This window comes from Rattus norvegicus, chromosome 18, assembly GCF_036323735.1.
Source record: "Rattus norvegicus strain BN/NHsdMcwi chromosome 18, GRCr8, whole genome shotgun sequence".
Classification (NCBI taxonomy): Eukaryota; Metazoa; Chordata; class Mammalia; order Rodentia; family Muridae; genus Rattus; species Rattus norvegicus.
The window spans coordinates 18,928,045-18,948,413 of NC_086036.1; the positions used below are offsets into that span (position 1 = coordinate 18,928,045).

A 20,369-nucleotide genomic window follows, 5' to 3' on the forward strand; every position below is an offset into this window, starting at 1 on the left:
GTTTACTGCATAGATCATACCCTCACCAAATCTAATGCAAGGGGTTTATTGGGGAAAAGAGATGAGGTGGGGCAAAAGGTCTTTCCTGAGTGCAGATATGAGAGAAAGAGAGAAAGAGAAAGACACAGATAGACAGAGAGACTTAGAGATAGAGAGAATTTGAGAGAGGTGGGGGCAGGGAAGGGCAGGGGAGGGGTAGGGGAGGAAGAGGGAGAGGGAGAGAGAGAAATAATTATAGAGACTCCTTTTGAAGGGTGTTTTCTCCTAAGAAAATATATGTGACCAAATCCTGTGGGAGAAAGAGCTGGGCTCTCAGAGTAAGGGGAATCCAGAAAACTCAGGGGAGACTACCAATTCTATTTTCATTCCTGGTCCAATGATCCAATTCCTGGTCTCCTCCTGGAGACCTCTGGACCCAGGAACCAAGGAGAAATCTGGGACAGGACAGTTGTAGTGTCTGCCTGCACCGAGAGCTGAAAGCCAGTCACCAGGAGCACTGACACACCTCAGAGCAGAAGAATCTACCTGGAGACATCTGGAAAGATGAACCAAGGAGCAGTCTGGGACAGGATCCTTCTAGTTTCCACCTGCACCCAGGGCTTAACCTGTGAAAGAGCTGTCTGTACCCAGATCCGGCTGGAAGAAAGCCAGTCTCCAGGAGTGCTGCCACACAGGATTATAGGAGGATGAAGACACAATCAGAGACAGCGAACACCAGAGACAGCTAACACCAAAAACAACATGGCAGCTAGAGGCTAGAACAGGAACCTAAGCAATAGAAAGAAAGACTACTTGGCATAATCAGAAACCTGTTCTCCCACCGAAACAAATAGTGGATATCCCTTTGCACTGGAAAAGAAAGATTTGGATTTAAAATCACATATAATGATGATGATAGAGGACATTAACAAGAAAATAAATAAATCACTTAAAGAAATGCAGCACAACACAGGTAAACAAGTAGAAGCCCTTAAAGAGGAAACAGAAAAATCCCTTAAAGAATTACAAGAAAACAAAAACAACCAGGTGAAGGAATTGAATAAAACTATTCACTATCTAAATATGGAAATAGAAACAATAAAGAAATCAAAAACAGAGACAACCCTGGAGATAGAAAACCTAGGAAAGAGATCAGGAATCATGGATGCAAGCATCACCAACAGAATACAAGAGATAGTAGAATCAATCTCAGGGACAGTAGATACTATAAAAAAACACTGACACAACTGTCAAAGAAAATGTAAAACACAAAAATCTCCTAATCCAAAACATCCAAGAAATCCAGGATACAATGAGAAGATCAAGCATAAGGATAATAGGGATAGAAGAGAACAAAGATTCCCAAATTAAAGGACAAGTAAATATCTTCACCAAAATTGTAGAAGAAAACTTCCCTAACCTAAAGAAAGAGATGCCTATAAATATACAAGAAGCCTACAGAACTCTAAATAAATTGAACCAGAAAAGAAATTCATGCCATCACATGATATTCAAAACACAAAACACACAAAAGAAAGAAAGAATATTAAAAGCAGTAAGGATTAAATGTTAAGTAACGTGCAAAGGCAAACCTATCTGAATTATACAAGACTTCTCACCACAGACTATTAAAGCCAGAAGATCCTGGGCAGATGTCATACCAAAACTAAGGGAACACAAATGCCAGTATAGGATACTATATCCAGCAAAACTCTCAATCGACATAGATGTAGAAACCAAGATATCCAAGACAAAACCAAAATTACACAATATCTTTCCACAAATCCAGCCCTACAAAGGATGGAAAAGTCCAACACAAGGAGGGAAACTAGAACATAGAAAAAGCAAGAAAATAATCTTCTTTCAACAAACCTAAAAGAAGAAAGCCACAAAAATATAATTCTACCTCTAAAAACAAAAATAAGAGGAACAACAATCAATATTCCTTAATATCTCTCAACGGCAATGAACTCAATTCCCCAATAAAAAGACATAAGTTAGCAGACTGGATACATAAAGAGGACCCAGCATTTTGCTGCATACAGGAAACACACCTCAGTGACAAAGAAAGACACTCCCTCAGATTAAAAGGCTGGCAAACAATTTTCCAAGCAAATGGTTCCAAAAAAAAACTGGAATAGCCATTCTAATATAGAGTAATATTGACTTTCAAGGAAAAGTTATCAGTTAAAGTAAGGAAGGACACTTCATATTCATCAAAGGAAAAATCCACCAAGATGAATTCTCAGTCCTTAATAAGTATGCTCCAAATGTGAGGGCACCTATATTCATAAAAAAAAAAAAACTTACAAAAGTTCAAAGCACACACTGTGCCTCACACAATAATACTGGGAGAATTCAACACTTCACTCTCAGCAATGGACCAATCACAGAAAGAGAAACTAAACAGAGACACAGAGAAACAAACAGAAGTTATGAAATAAAGGATATAACAGATATTTATAGAGCATTTCACCTAAAACAAAGAATATACCTTCTTCTACTTACCTCAGATACATTCTCCAAAATTGAGCTTATAATTGGTCATAAAACAGGCCTAAACAGATACAAGAAGATTGAAATAATCCCATACATCATATCAGTTCAACAGTAATTAAGACTGGTCTTCAAAAACATCAAAAATGACAAAAAGGCAGCAGCTCTCTGCTCCCAGACCCGGTGAGAGAGAAACCCAACCGCCTGGTCAGGTGGGCACTCCTGAGGCTGCAGAGCGGAAGAGACCACCAACACTGCTCACCCCTGCCCACATCCCTGGCCCAAGAGGAAACTGTATAAGGCCTCTGGGCTCCCGTGGGGGAGGGCCCAGGAGCGGCAGGACCCCGCCCGACCCTGAAGGAAACAGACCGGATAAACAGTTCTCTGCACCCAAATCCCGTGGGAGGGAGAGCTAAACCTTCAGAGAGGCGGACAAGCCTGGGAAACCAGAAGAGACTGCTCCCTGCACACACATCTCGGACGCCAGAGGAAAAAGCCAAAGACCATCTGGAACCCTGGTGCACTGAAGCTCCCGGAAGGGGCGGCACAGGTCTTCCTGGTTGCTGCCGCTGCAGAGAGCCCGTGGGCAGCACCCCACGAGCGAACTTGAGCCTCGGGACCACAGGTAAGACCAACTTTTCTGCTGCAAGAAAGCTGCCTGGTGAACTCAAGACACAGGCCCACAGGAACAGCTGAAGACCTGTAGAGAGGAAAAACTACACGCCCGAAAGCAGAACACTCTGTCCCCATAACTGACTGAAAGAGAGGAAAACAGGTCTACAGCACTCCTGACACAGAGGCTTATAGGACAGTCTAGCCACTGTCAGAAATAGCAGAACAAAGTAACACTAGAGATAATCTGATGGCGAGAGGCAAGCGCAGGAACCCAAGCAACAGAAACCAAGACTACATGCTATCATCGGAGCCCAATTCTCCCACCAAAACAAACATGGAATATCCAAACACACCAGAAAAGCAAGATCTAGTTTCAAAATCATATTTGATCATGATGCTGGAGGACTTCAAGAAAGACATGAACACACTTAGGGAAGCACAGGAAAACATTAATAAACAAGTAAAAGCCTACAGAGAGGAATCGCAAAAATCCCTGAAAGAATTCCAGGAAAACACAATCAAACAGTTGAAGGAATTAAAAATGGAAATAGAAGCAATCAAGAAAGAACACATGGAAACAACCCTGGATATAGAAAACCAAAAGAAGAGACAAGGAGCTGTAGATACAAGCTTCACCAACAGAATACAAGAGATGGAAGAGAGAATCTCAGGAGCAGAAGATTCCATAGAAATCATTGACTCAACTGTCAAAGATAATGTAAAGTGGAAAAAGCTACTGGTCCAAAACATACAGGAAATCCAGGACTCAATGAGAAGATCAAACCTAAGGATAATAGGTATAGAAGAGAGTGAAGACTCCCAGCTCAAAGGACCAGTAAATATCTTCAACAAAATCATAGAAGAAAACTTCCCTAACCTAAAAAAAGAGATACCCATAGACATACAAGAAGCCTACAGAACTCCAAATAGATTGGACCAGAAAAGAAACACCTCCCGTCACATAATTGTCAAAACACCAAACGCACAAAATAAAGAAAGAATATTAAAAGCAGTAAGGGAAAAAGGTCAAGTAACATATAAAGGGAGACCTATCAGAATCACACAAGACTTCTCGCCAGAAACTATGAAGGCCAGAAGATCCTGGACTGATGTCATACAGACCCTAAGAGAACACAAATGCCAGCCCAGGTTACTGTATCCAGCAAAACTCTCAATTAACATTGATGGAGAAACCAAGATATTCCATGACAAAACCAAATTTACACAATATCTTTCTACAAATCCAGCACTACAAAGGATAATAAATGGTAAAGCCCAACATAAGGAGGCAAGCTATACCCTAGAAGAAGCAAGAAACTAATCGTCTTGGCAACAAAACAAAGAGAATGAAAGCACACAAACATAACCTCACATCCAAATATGAATATAACGGGAAGCAATAATCACTATTCCTTAATATCTCTCAATATCAATGGCCTCAACTCCCCAATAAAAAGACATAGATTAACAAACTGGATACGCGACGAGGACCCTGCATTCTGCTGCCTACAGGAAACACACCTCAGAGACAAAGACAGACACTACCTCAGAGTGAAAGGCTGGAAAACAACTTTCCAAGCAAATGGTCAGAAGAAGCAAGCTGGAGTAGCCATTCTAATATCAAATAAAATCAATTTCCAACTAAAAGTCATCAAAAAAGATAAGGAAGGACACTTCATATTCATCAAAGGAAAAATCAACCAAGATGAACTCTCAATCCTAAATATCTATGCCCCAAATACAAGGGCACCTACATATGTAAAAGAAACCTTACTAAAGCTCAAAACACACATTGCACCTCACACAATAATAGTGGGAGATTTCAACACCCCACTCTCATCAATGGACAGATCATGGAAACAGAAATTAAACAGTGATGTAGACAGACTAAGAGAAGTCATGAGCCAAATGGACTTAACGGATATTTATAGAACATTCTATCCTAAAGCAAAAGGATATACCTTCTTCTCAGCTCCTCATGGTACTTTCTCCAAAATTGACCATATAATTGGTCAAAAAACGGGCCTCAACAGGTACAGAAAGATAGAAATAATCCCATGCGTGCTATCGGACCACCACGGCCTAAAACTGGTCTTCAATAACAATAAGGGAAGAATGCCCACATATACGTGGAAATTGAACAATGCTCTACTCAATGATAACCTGGTCAAGGAAGAAATAAAGAAAGAAATTAAAAACTTTTTAGAATTTAATGAAAATGAAGATACAACATACTCAAACTTATGGGACACAATGAAAGCTGTGCTAAGAGGAAAACTCATAGCGCTGAGTGCCTGCAGAAAGAAACAGGAAAGAGCATATGTCAGCAGCTTGACAGCACACCTAAAAGCTCTAGAACAAAAAGAAGCAAATACACCCAGGAGGAGTAGAAGGCAGGAAATAATCAAACTCAGAGCTGAAATCAACCAAGTAGAAACAAAAAGGACCATAGAAAGAATCAACAGAACCAAAAGTTGGTTCTTTGAGAAAATCAACAAGATAGATAAACCCTTAGCCAGACTAACGAGAGGACACAGAGAGTGTGTCCAAATTAACAAAATCAGAAATGAAAAGGGAGACATAACTACAGATTCGGAGGAAATTCAAAAAATCATCAGATCTTACTATAAAAACCTATATTCAACAAAATTTGAAAATCTTCAGGAAATGGACAATTTCCTAGACAGATACCAGGTATCGAAGTTAAATCAGGAACAGATAAACCAGTTAAACAACCCCATAACTCCTAAGGAAATAGAAGCAGTCATTAAAGGTCTCCCAACCAAAAAGAGCCCAGGTCCAGACGGGTTTACTGCAGAATTCTATCAAACCTTCATAGAAGACCTCATACCAATATTATCCAAACTATTCCACAAAATTGAAACAGATGGAGCCCTACCGAATTCCTTCTACGAAGCCACAATTACTCTTATACCTAAACCACACAAAGACACAACAAAGAAAGAGAACTTCAGACCAATTTCCCTTATGAATATCGACGCAAAAATACTCAATAAAATTCTGGCACACCGAATTCAAGAGCACATCAAAACAATCATCCATCATGATCAAGTAGGCTTCATCCCAGGCATGCAGGGATGGTTTAATATACGGAAAACCATCAACGTGATCCATTATATAAACAAACTGAAAGAACAGAACCACATGATCATTTCATTAGATGCTGAGAAAGCATTTGACAAAGTTCAACACCCCTTCATGATAAAAGTCCTGGAAAGAATAGGAATTCAAGGCCCATACCTAAACATAGTAAAAGCCATATACAGCAAACCAGTTGCTAACATTAAACTAAATGGAGAGAAACTTGAAGCAATCCCACTAAAATCAGGGACTAGACAAGGCTGCCCACTCTCTCCCTACTTATTCAATATAGTTCTTGAAGTTCTAGCCAGAGCAATCAGACAACAAAAGGAGATCAAAGGGATACAGATCGGAAAAGAAGAGGTCAAAATATCACTATTTGCAGATGACATGATAGTATATTTAAGTGATCCCAAAAGTTCCACCAGAGAACTACTAAAGCTGATAAACAACTTCAGCAAAGTGGCTGGGTATAAAATTAACTCAAATAAATCAGTTGCCTTCCTCTATACAAAAGAGAAACAAGCCGAGAAAGAAATTAGGGAAACGACACCCTTCATAATAGACCCAAATAATATAAAGTACCTCGGTGTGACTTTAACCAAGCAAGTAAAAGATCTGTACAATAAGAACTTCAAGACACTGAGGAAAGAAATTGAAGAAGACCTCAGAAGATGGAAAGATCTCCCATGCTCATGGATTGGCAGGATTAATATAGTAAAAATGGCCATTTTACCAAAAGCAATCTACAGATTCAATGCAATCCCCATCAAAATACCAATCCAATTCTTCAAAGAGTTAGACAGAACAATTTGCAAATTCATCTGGAATAACAAAAAACCCAGGATAGCTAAAGCTATCCTCAACAATAAAAGGACTTCAGGGGGAATCACTATCCCTGAACTCAAGCAGTATTAGAGAGCAATAGTGATAAAAACTGCATGGTATTGGTACAGAGACAGACAGATAGACCAATGGAATAGAATTGAAGACCCAGAAATGAACCCACACACCTATGGTCACTTGATTTTTGACAAAGGAGCCAAAACCATCCAATGGAAAAAAGATAGCATTTTCAGCAAATGGTGCTGGTTCAACTGGAGGGCAACATGTAGAAGAATGCAGATCGATCCATGCTTATCACCCTGTACAAAGCTTAAGTCCAAGTGGATCAAGGACCTCCACATCAAACCAGACACACTCAAACTAATAGAAGAAAAACTAGGGAAGCAGCTGGAACACATGGGCACTGGAAAAAATTTCCTGAACAAAACACCAATGGCTTATGCTCTAAGATCAAGAATCGACAAATGGGATCTCATAAAACTGCAAAGCTTCTGTAAGGCAAAGGACACTGTGGTTAGGACAAAACGGCAACCAACAGATTGGGAAAAGATCTTTACCAATCCTACAACAGATAGAGGCCTTATATCCAAAATATACAAAGAACTCAAGAAGTTAGACCGCAGGGAAACAAATAACCCTATTAAAAAATGGGGTTCAGAGCTAAACAAAGAATTCACAGCTGAGGAATGCCGAATGGCTGAGAAACACCTAAAGAAATGTTCAACATCTTTAGTCATAAGGGAAATGCAAATCAAAACAACCCTGAGATTTCACCTCACACCAGTGCGATTGGCTACGATCAAAAACTCAGGTGACAGCAGATGCTGGCGAGGATGTGGAGAAAGAGGAACACTCCTCCATTGTTGGTGGGATTGCAGACTGGTAAAACCATTCTGGAAATCAGTCTGGAGGTTCCTCAGAAAATTGGACATTGAACTGCCTGAGGATCCAGCTGTACCTCTCTTGGGCATATACCCAAAAGATGCCTCAACATATAAAAGAGACACGTGCTCCACTATGTTCATCGCAGCCTTATTTATAATAGCCAGAAAATGGAAAGAACCCAGATGCCCTTCAACAGAGGAATGGATACAGAAAATGTGGTACATCTACACAATGGAATATTACTCAGCTATCAAAAACAACGAGTTTATGAAATTCGTAGGCAAATGGTTGGAACTGGAAAATATCATCCTGAGTGAGCTAACCCAATCACAGAAAGACATACATGGTATGCACTCACTGATAAGTGGCTATTAGCCCAAATGCTTGAATTACCCTAGATCCCTAGAACAAACGAAACTCAAGACGGATGATCAAAATGTGAATGCTTCACTCCTTCTTTAAATGAGGAAAAAGAATACCCTTGGCAGGGAAGGGAGAGGCAAAGATTAAAACAGAGACTGAACGAACACCCATTCAGAGCCTGCCCCACATGTGGCCCATACATATACAGCCACCCAATTAGACAAGATGGATGAAGCAAAGAAGTGCAGACCGGCAGGAGCCGGATGTAGATCGCTCCTGAGAGACACAGCCAGAATACAGCAAATATAGAGGCGAATGCCAGCAGCAAACCACTGAACTGAGAATAGGTCCTCTATTGAAGGAATCAGAGAAAGAACTGGAAGAGCTTGAAGGGACTCGAGACCCCAAAAGTACAACAATGCCAAGCAACCAGAGCTTCCAGGGACTAAGCCACTACCTAAAGACTATACATGGACTGACCCTGGACTCTGACCCCATAGGTAGCAATGAATATCCCAGTAAGAGCACCAGTGGAAGGGGAAGCCCTGGGTCCTGCTAAGACTGAACCCCCAGTGAACTAGTCTATGGGGGGAGGGCGGCAATGGGGGGAGGGTTGGGAGGGGAACACCCATAAGGAAGGGGAGGGGGGAGGGGGATGTTTGCCTGGAAACCGGGAAAGGGAATAACACTCGAAATGTATATAAGAAATACTCAAGTTAATAAAAAAAAAAAATGACAAAAAGCACATACACTCATGGAAGATGTACAATGATCCATTCAATGATAACTTGGTCAAGAAAGAAAGAATGAGAGAGAGAGAGATAGATAGATAGATAGATAGAGAGAGAGAGAGAGAGAGAGAGAGAGAGAGAGAGAGAGAGAACGAACTTTTTAGAATTTATTGCAAATGAAGGAAAAACATACCCAAACTTACGGGAGGAAAACTCATAGCTATGAGTGTCTCCAAAAACAAAATGGAGAGAACACACACTAGCAGCTTGACAGCATGTATGAAAGCTCTAGAATAAAAAAGAAGCAAATACACCCAAGAGGAATGAGTAGACAGCAGGAACTAATCAAAATCATGGCAAAATCAAGCAAGTAGAAACAAAAATAACTATACAAAGAATCAACAAAACCAGGAGCTCGTTCTTTGTGAAAATCAACAAGATAGATAAACCATTAACCAGCCTATCCAGAAGGCACAGGGAGAGTATCCAAATTAACAAAATCAGAAATGAGAGGTGAGGAATAATTATGCCTAATTATACCTATTATATACATACATATATATATAATATATATAATTATATACAATTATACCTAAACCACATAAAGACCCAACAAAGAAAGAGAAGTTCAGACCAATTTCCCTTATGAATATTGATATAAAATTACTCAATAAAAATTTTGCAAACCAAATCTAAGAACATATCAAAATAATCATCCATCATAACCAAGTAGGCTTCATCCCAGGGATGCAGGGATAGTTCAATATATGGATATCAATCTAATTGACTATGTAAACAAACTCAAAGAAAAAAACCACGTGATCATCTTATTAGATGCTGAGAAAGCATTTAAGAAAATTCAACACCCCTTCATGTTAAAAGTCTTGGAAAGATCTGGAATTCAAAGCCTATATCTAAACATATTAAAAGCAATATACAGCAAACCAGAAACTTGAAGCAATCCCACTAAAATCAGGAACTAGACAAGGCTGCCACACTCTCCCTCCTTATTCAATACAGTAGTAAAGCCTTAACCAGAACAATCACACAACAAAAGGAGGTCAAGGTGATATAATTTGGAAAAGATGAAGTCAAATATCACTATTTACTGATGATATGATAGTATACTTAAGTGACCCCAAAATTTCCACTAGAGAATTACTAACCCTGCTAAACAACTTAACCAAAGTAGCTGGATATAAAATTAACTCAAACAAATGAGTAGCCTTCTTCTACTCATAGAATAAAAAAGGTAAGAAAGGAATTAGAGAATGGATACACTTCACGATACTCACAAATAATATAAAATACCTTTGTGTGACCCTAACTAAGGAAATGAAAGATCTGTATGACAAGAACTTCAAGTTTCTGAAGAAGGAAATTGAAGAAGATCTCAGAAAATGGAAAGATCTCCCACGCTCATGAATGGGCAGGATTAATATAGTAAAAATGGCCCTTTTGCCAAAAGCAATCTACACATTCAATGCAATCCCCATCAAAATTCTTCATAGAGTTAGAAAGAGCAGTTTGCAAATTCATTTGGAATGACAAAAAACTCAGGATAATGAAAACTATCCTCAACAAAAAAAAAAAAAAAGAACTTCTGGGGAATCGCCATCACAGACCTCAAGCAGTATTACAGAACAATAGTGATAAACAGTATGGCATTGGTACAGAGACAGACAGGTAGATCAGTGGAATGTAATTGAAGACCCAGAAATAAACCCATACATGTATAGTCAATTGATCTTTGACAAAGGAACTAAAAATATCCAGTGGAAAAAAGATAGCGTTTTAAACAATTGGTGTTGGTTCAAGGAGTGTTCAGCATGTAGAAGAATGCAAATGAACCCATTCTTATCACCCTGTACAAAGCTTAAGTCCAAGTAGATCAAGGACCTCCACATCAAACCAGATATATTCAAATGAATAGAAGAAAAATTGGAAGAGCCTTGATCACATGGGTACTGGGAAAATTTCCTGAACAAAACACCAAAGGCTTATGCTCTAAGATTAAGAATCAACAAATGGGACCTCATAAAACTGCAAACTTCTGTAAGGCAAAGGACACTGTCATTAGGACAAAATGGCAAACAACAGATTGGGAACAGATCTTTACCAATCTACATCTGATAGAGGGCTAATATCCAAATTATACAAAGAACTCAAGAAGCAAACCATCCAGAGAGCCAAATAACCCTATTTTAAAAAGGGGTATAGAGCTAAACAAAGAATTTTTTGCTGAGGAATGTTGAATGGCTGAGAAGTACCTAATGAAATATTCAATAACCTTAGTCATCAGGGAAATGCAAATCAAAACAATCCTGAGATTCCACCTCACACCATTCAGAATGGCTAAGATCACAGTCAGGTGACAACAGATGATGTCGAGGATGTGAAGAATGAGATACACTCTTTCATTTTTTGCTGGGATTGCAAGCTGGTCCAACCACTTTGGAAATCAGTCTGGATTTTGGGCTCAGAAATTTGGACATAGTACTACTTCAGAACCCAGCTATTCCACTTGTGGGCATATATGCACCTGATGCTCCAACATACAACAAAGGCACATTTGTAATAGCCAGAAGCAGGAAAGAATCCAGATGACCTTCAACAGAGGAATGGATACAGAAATGTGGTACATCTACACAATAGAATAGTATTCAGCTATCTAAAAGGTGGGTGGAACTAGAAAATTTTATCCTGGGTGTGGTATCGCAAACAGAAAAACACACATGGTATGCATTCACTGATAAGAGGATATTAGCTGAAAAGCTTGAAATACCAAAGATTCAATACACAGACCATATGAAGTTCAAGAAGAGGAAGACCAAAGTGGGGATGCTTCAGTCCTTCTTCAAAGGGGGAACAAAACTATTCACAGGAGTGGATATGGAGACAAAGTTTGGAGCAGAGACCTAAGGAATGACCAGTCAGAGCCTGCCACACCTGGTTATACAGTCCATATATATACAGCCACCAAAACTAGACAATAATGATGGAACTAAGAAGTGCATGCTGACAGGAGCCAGATATAGCTGTCTCCTGAGAGACACAGTGAGAGAATGTCAAATACAGAGGCGAATGTCAGTGGCAAACCATTGAACTGAGAACAGGGTCCCTGTTGGAGGAATTAGAGAAAGGATTGAAGGAACTTGAGGGGCTTGCAACCCCATAAGAACAATACCAACCAACCAGAGCTCCCACGGACTAAACCACTACCTAAATCAATACATGGACTGGCCCATGGCTCCAGCTGTATATGTAGCAGAGAAAGGCCTTGTTGAACACCAAAGGAAGGAGAAGTCCTTGGTCCTCTCATGGTTGGACTCCCCAGTTTAGGGGAATGTCAGGGGTGGAGGGAAGAGGGGTGTGGGGAGGAGGAACATCCTCACAGAAGAATTAGGGGGCTTATGGCCAGGAAACTAGTAATGTGAATAACATTTGAAATGTAAATAAAAACTATCCAATTAAAAAAATTACATAGAGATGGTTCTCCTCAACTTTTTAAGACCTCGTGCCCATGGAGTAAGGAAAATGACTTGCCTCGGGATAATAATAACTCACTGTAATAACTCACTGAAGAGTACCTAAATTTCTGAAATACTGTCTGTCTGTCCATTAGTCCATCCATCCATCCATCCATCCATCCATCCATCCATGTATCATCTATCTATCTATCTATCTATCTATCTATCTATCTATCTATCTATCTATCTATCTATCTATCTATCGTCAAGTATTTATTCACTGAAAGTAATCTACCTATGAAGCAGTGAAGTTCTGTGCAGCAGATATAATTTGAGATTAGAAAATTTTCCCCTTCCACTGGTGCTCTTACTAGGATATTCATTGCTACCTATGAGGTCAGAGTCCAGGGTCAGTCCGTGTATAGTCTTTAGGTAGTGGCTTAGTCCCTGGAAGCTCTGGTTGCTTGACATTGTTGTTCATATGGGGTCTCAAGCCCCTTCAAGCTCTTTCAGTTCTTTCTCTGATTCCTTCAATGGGGGTCCCGTTCTCAGTTCAGTGGTTTGCTGCTGGCATTCGCCTATGTATTTGCTGTATTCTGGCTGTGTCTCTCAGGGGAGATCTACATCTGGTTCCTGTCGGCCTTCACTTCTTTGCTTCATCCATCTAATCTAGTTTGGTGGCTGTATATGTATGGCCAGAGGGGTTAGGAGGATGTTGGACTGGAAACTGGGAAAGGGAATAACAATTGAAATGTAAATAAGAAATACCCATGTTAATTAATAAAGATGGAAAAAAAAGAAAATTTTCTGTTTGTCTTATTATCACAATAAATATTTTCCTAAAAGAAAAAAACAACAACAACAACAACAACAAAAACCAAGTAATACAGGCTTTTTTTAAAAACAAGAAGACATTTGTGACAAACATTGTCTGATACGGATATGGAAATAGAGAGTTCCTGAAACCCACCTCCTGCTTGCTAAAGATGCAAGACATCCAATGACACATTGCCACCCAAATCAAAGTTAGTTTTCTGAAGGCCAATAAGTTTCCAAAGAAAAGAATCAAAAATGACAATATCTAAACTCCAGATAACTATGGTATTCTAGCTCTAGTAGGCGACATAAACAACCCTTTATATAGACTCTGCCCAACATTATGGCACCTATATGAGTAAAAGAAACCGTCACCCAATCTGATTAGTATAATATGAAATTCTTCTATAAAAACTCCTAACACATATGCATACATAAACAGAAGGGGTAATATATTTCACCAACCATATAGACATTTCTGAGAAAATGAACCATCCAAACAGTATGTCTTGTCAACTAGACACGTAACTTGTTAAACAACATTTAATCTTTTTAAACAAATAATAAAACAATAATTCCATCAAACTTGTAAATATTCCTCACTGGTAACATTTGGATTTAGAATCATTATTCATACTATAAAGATAAGCTTCACCTCATTAGTCTTTCTACCAAGAACATACATGGAGTATCTGAATTTCCTCTCGTAATTGCAGGAAAGGAAGATTATGTATAGTCTAGAAGACATAGTGACCTTAGTATAGTGTCTTTTATCTACTGTTTGAAAGAGATTCTCTCTCTCTCTCTCTTTCTCTCTCTCTCTCTCTCTCTCTCTCTCTCTCTCTCTCTCTCTCTCTCTCCTGAGTTATATTGGAAGAGGACATGTTCTATGAATCATAAAATTTTAGATCTTAATGACATCGTATGTATATATAATATATATGCATACATATATACATATATTACAATAATCAAACTCTGCATAGATCTTTTCAAATGTGGATAATACAGAAACACAACTCATTTATGAGACACAAATTCATATATAGACATTTCAAAAAATAAACTGTATCAGAATCAAATTGATATCTGGAGTAAGTCATTAAATTCAAACAATTTAAAGCCGTCATCCCCACAGAGCTCACACTAAGAAAACTGGCAACAACAGATAACCACAAAAATTTAAAGCAAGTGGAATTCTTTTATTTCTGCTTGTGTATCTCTGTGTGGTGTAGTATGTATGCCACATGGTCTATATGCATGCATGTCTGCTTGGTGTGTGGGCACTTGTATTTATGTAACAGGGTATTTTGCATGTGATTTTCATGTGATCCTGTGGGTGTGGATGTTTCTCTTAGTACACTCTTGCTTACTACAGCATGGTCTCATAGACCTCATGTATTCAGTGCACAGAGCTCATCCATTCAGCTATTCTAGCTAGTCAACTTACTCCTGGAATTCTGTCTCAAAATTCTACTTCTAGGGATTATACATGGTCCTCTATGCCCTTAGCATTCATGTGGATACTGAGGATCTCAATTCTGGCCACCATGCTTAGCAAACGTCGACACTTTCTTATGTATCTTCTGTCTAAGACTTTGTTGAGGCTCAGTGAGAATGCACCATTAATCCGATGAACACTGATGATTTCCTTTATATATCATCTTCACATAAAGCAGTTAAAAGCAGGCCAATTTTTTAACTGATCCTCTAAAACATTTACTAATGTCTTTTTAAATAAAGTCTTCCCTCCTTCAGAGTATTGTACTCTCCTGACCTAGACTCCAAGTAGAAAACTACTACCCAATGCTGGTACATTTTCTTCTTTCAAAAGTGACTGGAATTCATACCGTACATGATTTTTCATATGAAAGAAATTAAAGTAATGATCTTCTTTCTCCTTCTTAAGTAATTGAAACAAATGTAAAAATTTAAATTCATAAATCATTCATCTAGTGTTTATTGAGTATTCATCTCTTCATTTCTTGATTTCAAGAACTTGTAATCTATGTTTTTAATTCAATTTTCAAATTATCCTGAAAGAAGTTGCAGTCACTGGCTGAATTTCAGATTTTCCAGCCACTGTCTTTATGCTCACCGCACCTATGTCCATGCTGGTCCTTCATATGCTTTCTGCAGATTTTCAGATAACCTAAGTCTTAAATATTCATGACTGGAAGCAGAAAAATAAGGCAGACCCTAGAGAAGTAAATTTACTCATTTTTTTCTCTCCTACCTACACTCATTAAGGACTAATCTTTCTCTGACTTAATTAACCCATTTGCCATTTGTGATGTTGAACCCTGTGGCTGAAAGAAAGCTTGTAACTCTTACTAGTCTCCTTTCCTTGAATATCTGCATACTTTCCTCTTTCTGCTCTTATTAGTTTATCCTCCCCTTTCTTGTTTATTAGCCAAATACTCCCCTTCCTTACATATTAGCATACTCATTCCCTCCTCTGCTTACTAGCATACTCCTCCCCTTCCTTACATATTATCACATTCCTTTCCTCCCTTGCTTATTAGTATAATCCTCCTCTCCCCATCTAGATGTGCTTCTAGGCACTATTTGAATCAAGTGACCCAATCTGGCAGGACTGCAGTGAATTTCCTGTCTGTGCCCAGTATTAATTTGGTATAATTGATCTTGGAAAAGGCAATTAGACATTATAAATTATTCTTTTTCAATTAAACATTTAACCACAACAGAAACAAAGCAAGTCCTAAATGCATTAATTTAAAATATTTCTCTATGCAGAAGAGCAAAAAGAAAGGAAAAAAGTCAAATATTTGTTTCCTGCAAGTGAGAAATTATCTGCAAGGAATGCAGTAAAAATAAGAAATATTTAACTTAATTTGTCAACAAAGTAACAGATAAGGTGGTATTACTCCGTTACAAATCAATTATAATAATAATGAAACTTCATATGAGTTTACTTTTGTTTAATTAGTTGCATCAGTATTTGCTGAATTCGTAATGCATCAAACTATAAATGATGAACTAAGGTTAAGCAGCAGTTCCCTAAACATGTATATTTTACAATGTAGTAGGGAAAAACTACAGCAAAATATCATAAATAATAAAAATGATCATCTAAAATGTTAACTTGGTGAGAAATCATCTTTAGATGAGGAAAGCAGAAAAAAATAAAAACAGTCAGGATAACTTTCCCCAGGGGAGTTTTTCTTGTTTTTTATTCTTCCTAGTTACGCTTTTACATCATGTAGAGTTAGAACACAGAATTCCTAGGCAGTAACTAATTTACTTCTGGCTTTTTATGATAAAAACCTTGGGCCTACAAGAGTATAGGCATTTGCTCCAGGTCAGCCGTGCACCTAGTTTATTGGAGCACTAGAGTTAGAATTCAGCTTTTATAAAGTCTCAGAGAAGCCAGCTCTTTGCAACTTCATCCTGTTTCCTCCCATTCTCCAGTAATGATTATAAAACATGAATTTCTCTTTGATTCTCAGAAATTTCCCCCTATGGCTAACACAATTTACTTGATATGTGAGAACACTGCACAAAATAAGAGTTGCATCTAGTCACAGGGAAATAGCATCGTAGCCTATTCTGTGCTACTAAACACAGCCGATGCCTCGGATGCTGAAGGGCAATAATTTAAACAAAATTGACACTGGGTTGGTTTTATGGATTTCTAATGTGTTTCATCTTGGGTATGTTGAATGTGCTGTTGCCTCAGCCTCTGCTGCATCTAATACTGAAGTTTGGAAATTTATACAAATCAAAATGCCAACCCTCTTTCTTACAAAGGCAAGCAGAAAGACATGAACTTCTTTCTCTCCTCTGTCTTCTCTCTCTCTCTTCCTCCCTTCCACTCTTCCTCCCTCCCTTTCCTTTTTCCTAAAATAATGTCTCTTCAGTTTGCTTACTAAAATCTACATACTTTGTTATGTTACATATACTTAATACATTTTAAGCTTTATTATTTTCATTTTATTTCTTTTTTGGTTAGTCTATTCATTGTTTGCTATTTTATGAAGCTGGCGTATGCCAAACTGATGTTAAAATTTTGTGATATATATCATATGGAAAATAAAAGACACACACGCAAAAACAAAGTAAAACAGAAAAACCTATCAGGACTCTCACTCTCTCTCTTTCTCTCTCTCTCTCTCTCTCTCTCTCTCTCTCTCTCTCTCTCTCTCTCTCTCTGTGTGTGTATGTGTGTGTGTGCATATGTGTGTGTATGTGTAATAGAAATTAAAAAGAACAAAAGAAAATGAAAATTTCACAAGTACAATGATGAAAACTTAGATATACTTAGAAAGAGGGAACCAAAGTTAAGAAAATATTTAATCTGATTACCGTATTAGTACATTAGCAGTATATTTTCTTGATTAATGACTGATAGGATAGTGTAGTACCCTGGCCCTGGGACCAGCCCTGGTCACTTGGAATTGGATGGTATGAGAAAGTCAGCTGAGAAGCCATGGGAGCAAGACAGTTTGAATAAAACTGCTGTTTCTGTTCTTATCTTTAATTCTTGCCTTGAGTTCCTGCCATGACTTCTCTGTATGATGGCCTTTTATTTCCTCCCCACACATATGTAGCAGATATGCAGCTCAGTTTTCATGTGGGTCCTGCACAACTGGAACAGTGGCTATCTTAAAGGCTTTTGTTGGTCTGTTCGATATGTTCTTCTCGTTGGGCTGCCTTATCTATCTCAGTGGGAGAGGAAGCACCTAGCCACTCAGAGACTTGATGTGCCAGGGTATCTTAGAGAAGTGGAGACGGATAGAGGGAGGATTGTGGGAGGGGGTGACCAGGAGGTCGGCCAGTGAGCAGGATATAAACTGAATACATTCTAAAAAGGCATAAATTGAAACAATGAAAGATGGAGATTCTTGAAGGATTTTATAAGTAGGAAAAGGTATGTCTTTTAGAGATAGGAGTTCACAATTGCAATCTACAATCCAATTGCACAATATTATCACATATAAAGGAATCATTTAAAATTCTTAGCCTCCAAGACATTTGTGAAGTAAAATAATTACATATATATCCTTCCTTGCTTTTGTTCTTTCAACTGGTCACTGAACTGAGAAGAGGGAAGTGAAGAAGCCAAAGTCTGGTCCTTCAATGAGTGTCCATTCTAGCAGGGTACACAGCTGTTCAGCTACATTTTGGCTGTTTAATTACAGGTCCATGATGAAAACCAGGAAAAGAAACATGGAATCTAGGCTTAGATAAGGCTTCTGCAGGGAAGTGATATGAAAGACAATGGAGGTTGGTCTTTTCGAAAGGGGTTGTGCAGAGCTATTCTACAGTGAAGAAAGTCATTGGACTATGTTGGTAGCATAGCTAATTCACCTTACCATGTTTCTTGAAAAAAACAATTATTACCACTTCATTCCAGAGTGGGAATAGAAGAAAAGCATAAGAAAAGAAGGTGGTAGAACGGAAGGGGTGGGGGTGATGATCTTTGATAACTTCAGATCTCAAATTCCTAGAGACAAAAGCTATCATCTATGTGTCATGTAATCTCCAAAGAGTTTGTTTCAGAATCCTGAGTATAAATGTTGTTCATTTAATGACTATTTTATAAAAGAATCGTCCTATGGATTTTATTTACACCTGTTCTCTAAATAATTTAAGGTAGGAATATGAGAAAACACAAAATCTTCTAAGACTGAATTTTTTTTAATTAATTTGTTGCTTATTTGTTAACATTGGTATTGGAGATTAGGAAATGTCTGAAACCTATTTAGAGGATGAATGTGTTTTCATTCACCTGGGTTCGACAATTCTGTGTATATTATTACTGGTCTCACTGCATATATGCATTTTGTGCGTGTGAGCACGTGTGCACAAGTACTTGTGTGACTTTATTGTCTCTGACTTTCTAATTTGTATATGAGAGCTTTGAGCACTTCATCTAGTACCGGACTAACTGCTTCTGTTTTGGTTGGCATGCTAATGGGGCCATGATGAAAGACGCAACACCCCTAATCAGTGAGCAGTCAGACTCGTGTGATCATGTGCAACGCGCATCGAAGTCACAGTAGTTGTTTGTGTGTGATGATCCTGAAAATGTGGAAGTGGCTGTGCCCAGTGCTCACTTGACAGTTTAAACCCAGTAGGCTCCAGCTGGGATGCCATATTTTGTGTCAGTGTCTCAGCTGTAGTTCCTAGCTTCTTATTTACTGCGAACTCACTCACAGACAGGCCTGTGCTTTCCTGTGTCTTTTCTGGGGTGTGAGGAATAGTCTGCTATTTGAACTTGTCAGCTGATTGCATAGTCCCTTTCCTTCTAAACTTTAGGAACTTAGCAACCTCTTTCTTTCTGCCTATCCATTCAGTATTTTTACCCATTTGACACAAACTCTCTCTCACTTTTAGTGAATTTATAGAAAGATACACACACACACACACACACACACACACACACATACACACACACACACACCCCAAAACTATGGTAATGGGTGGCAAAATTTTTACAGAAAATTTTTGAAAGAATACTCTTCTCTGTTTTCTTTCTCTCTGCACTCCAAAGACATCCCACATACACAGATGTGACAACTTTTTTCTCCTTTCTTTCTTTTTTTTTCTCTTTATGCTAATTCGAGCAAATGTCTGTCTGGCAACTTAACTCCGGGAATAGTCACACTTTCCCAAACTGCACTTCTGCTGCTGTTGAGGTGGTATTGCCAGCACATGATTCCTGCACATGCAGCCAGACACAAGGAGAGGAGAAAGGGAACGAAGAAGGCTTCGTGGGGAAGAATGCTGGGCATGTTACTGACAGACTTTGGTAATGGATTGGAATAAAAGTGCATGCTCAGGAGTGACTGGTTTTCTAAAAATAACTTCCTAGGAGACATCTGGGTTTTGGAATTAAATCATCTCCAGATATTGCTAAGAAGGATACAACTAATCAGGCACTGTGAAAAGGGGGAGGTGGAGGACGATGATTATTACTGACAGATATTTAAGCTTGACTTTTTCTATTTTGTTTGAATTGTTTTAATCTGATTTGTCAAACACTTTGAAATAAGTATTTTTCAAATACATTAATTGTGTTATGGAAATATGCTAGTTGATA

General features: G+C 38.5%; 1 long non-coding RNA gene across 9 annotated transcripts in view; it reads right to left on the bottom strand.

Annotated features, from left to right (window-relative positions):
* Positions 1–20,369, bottom strand: part of LOC102547510 (uncharacterized) — a 212,828-nt gene that overhangs the window by 67,010 nt on the left and 125,449 nt on the right. The window lies entirely within an intron of this gene.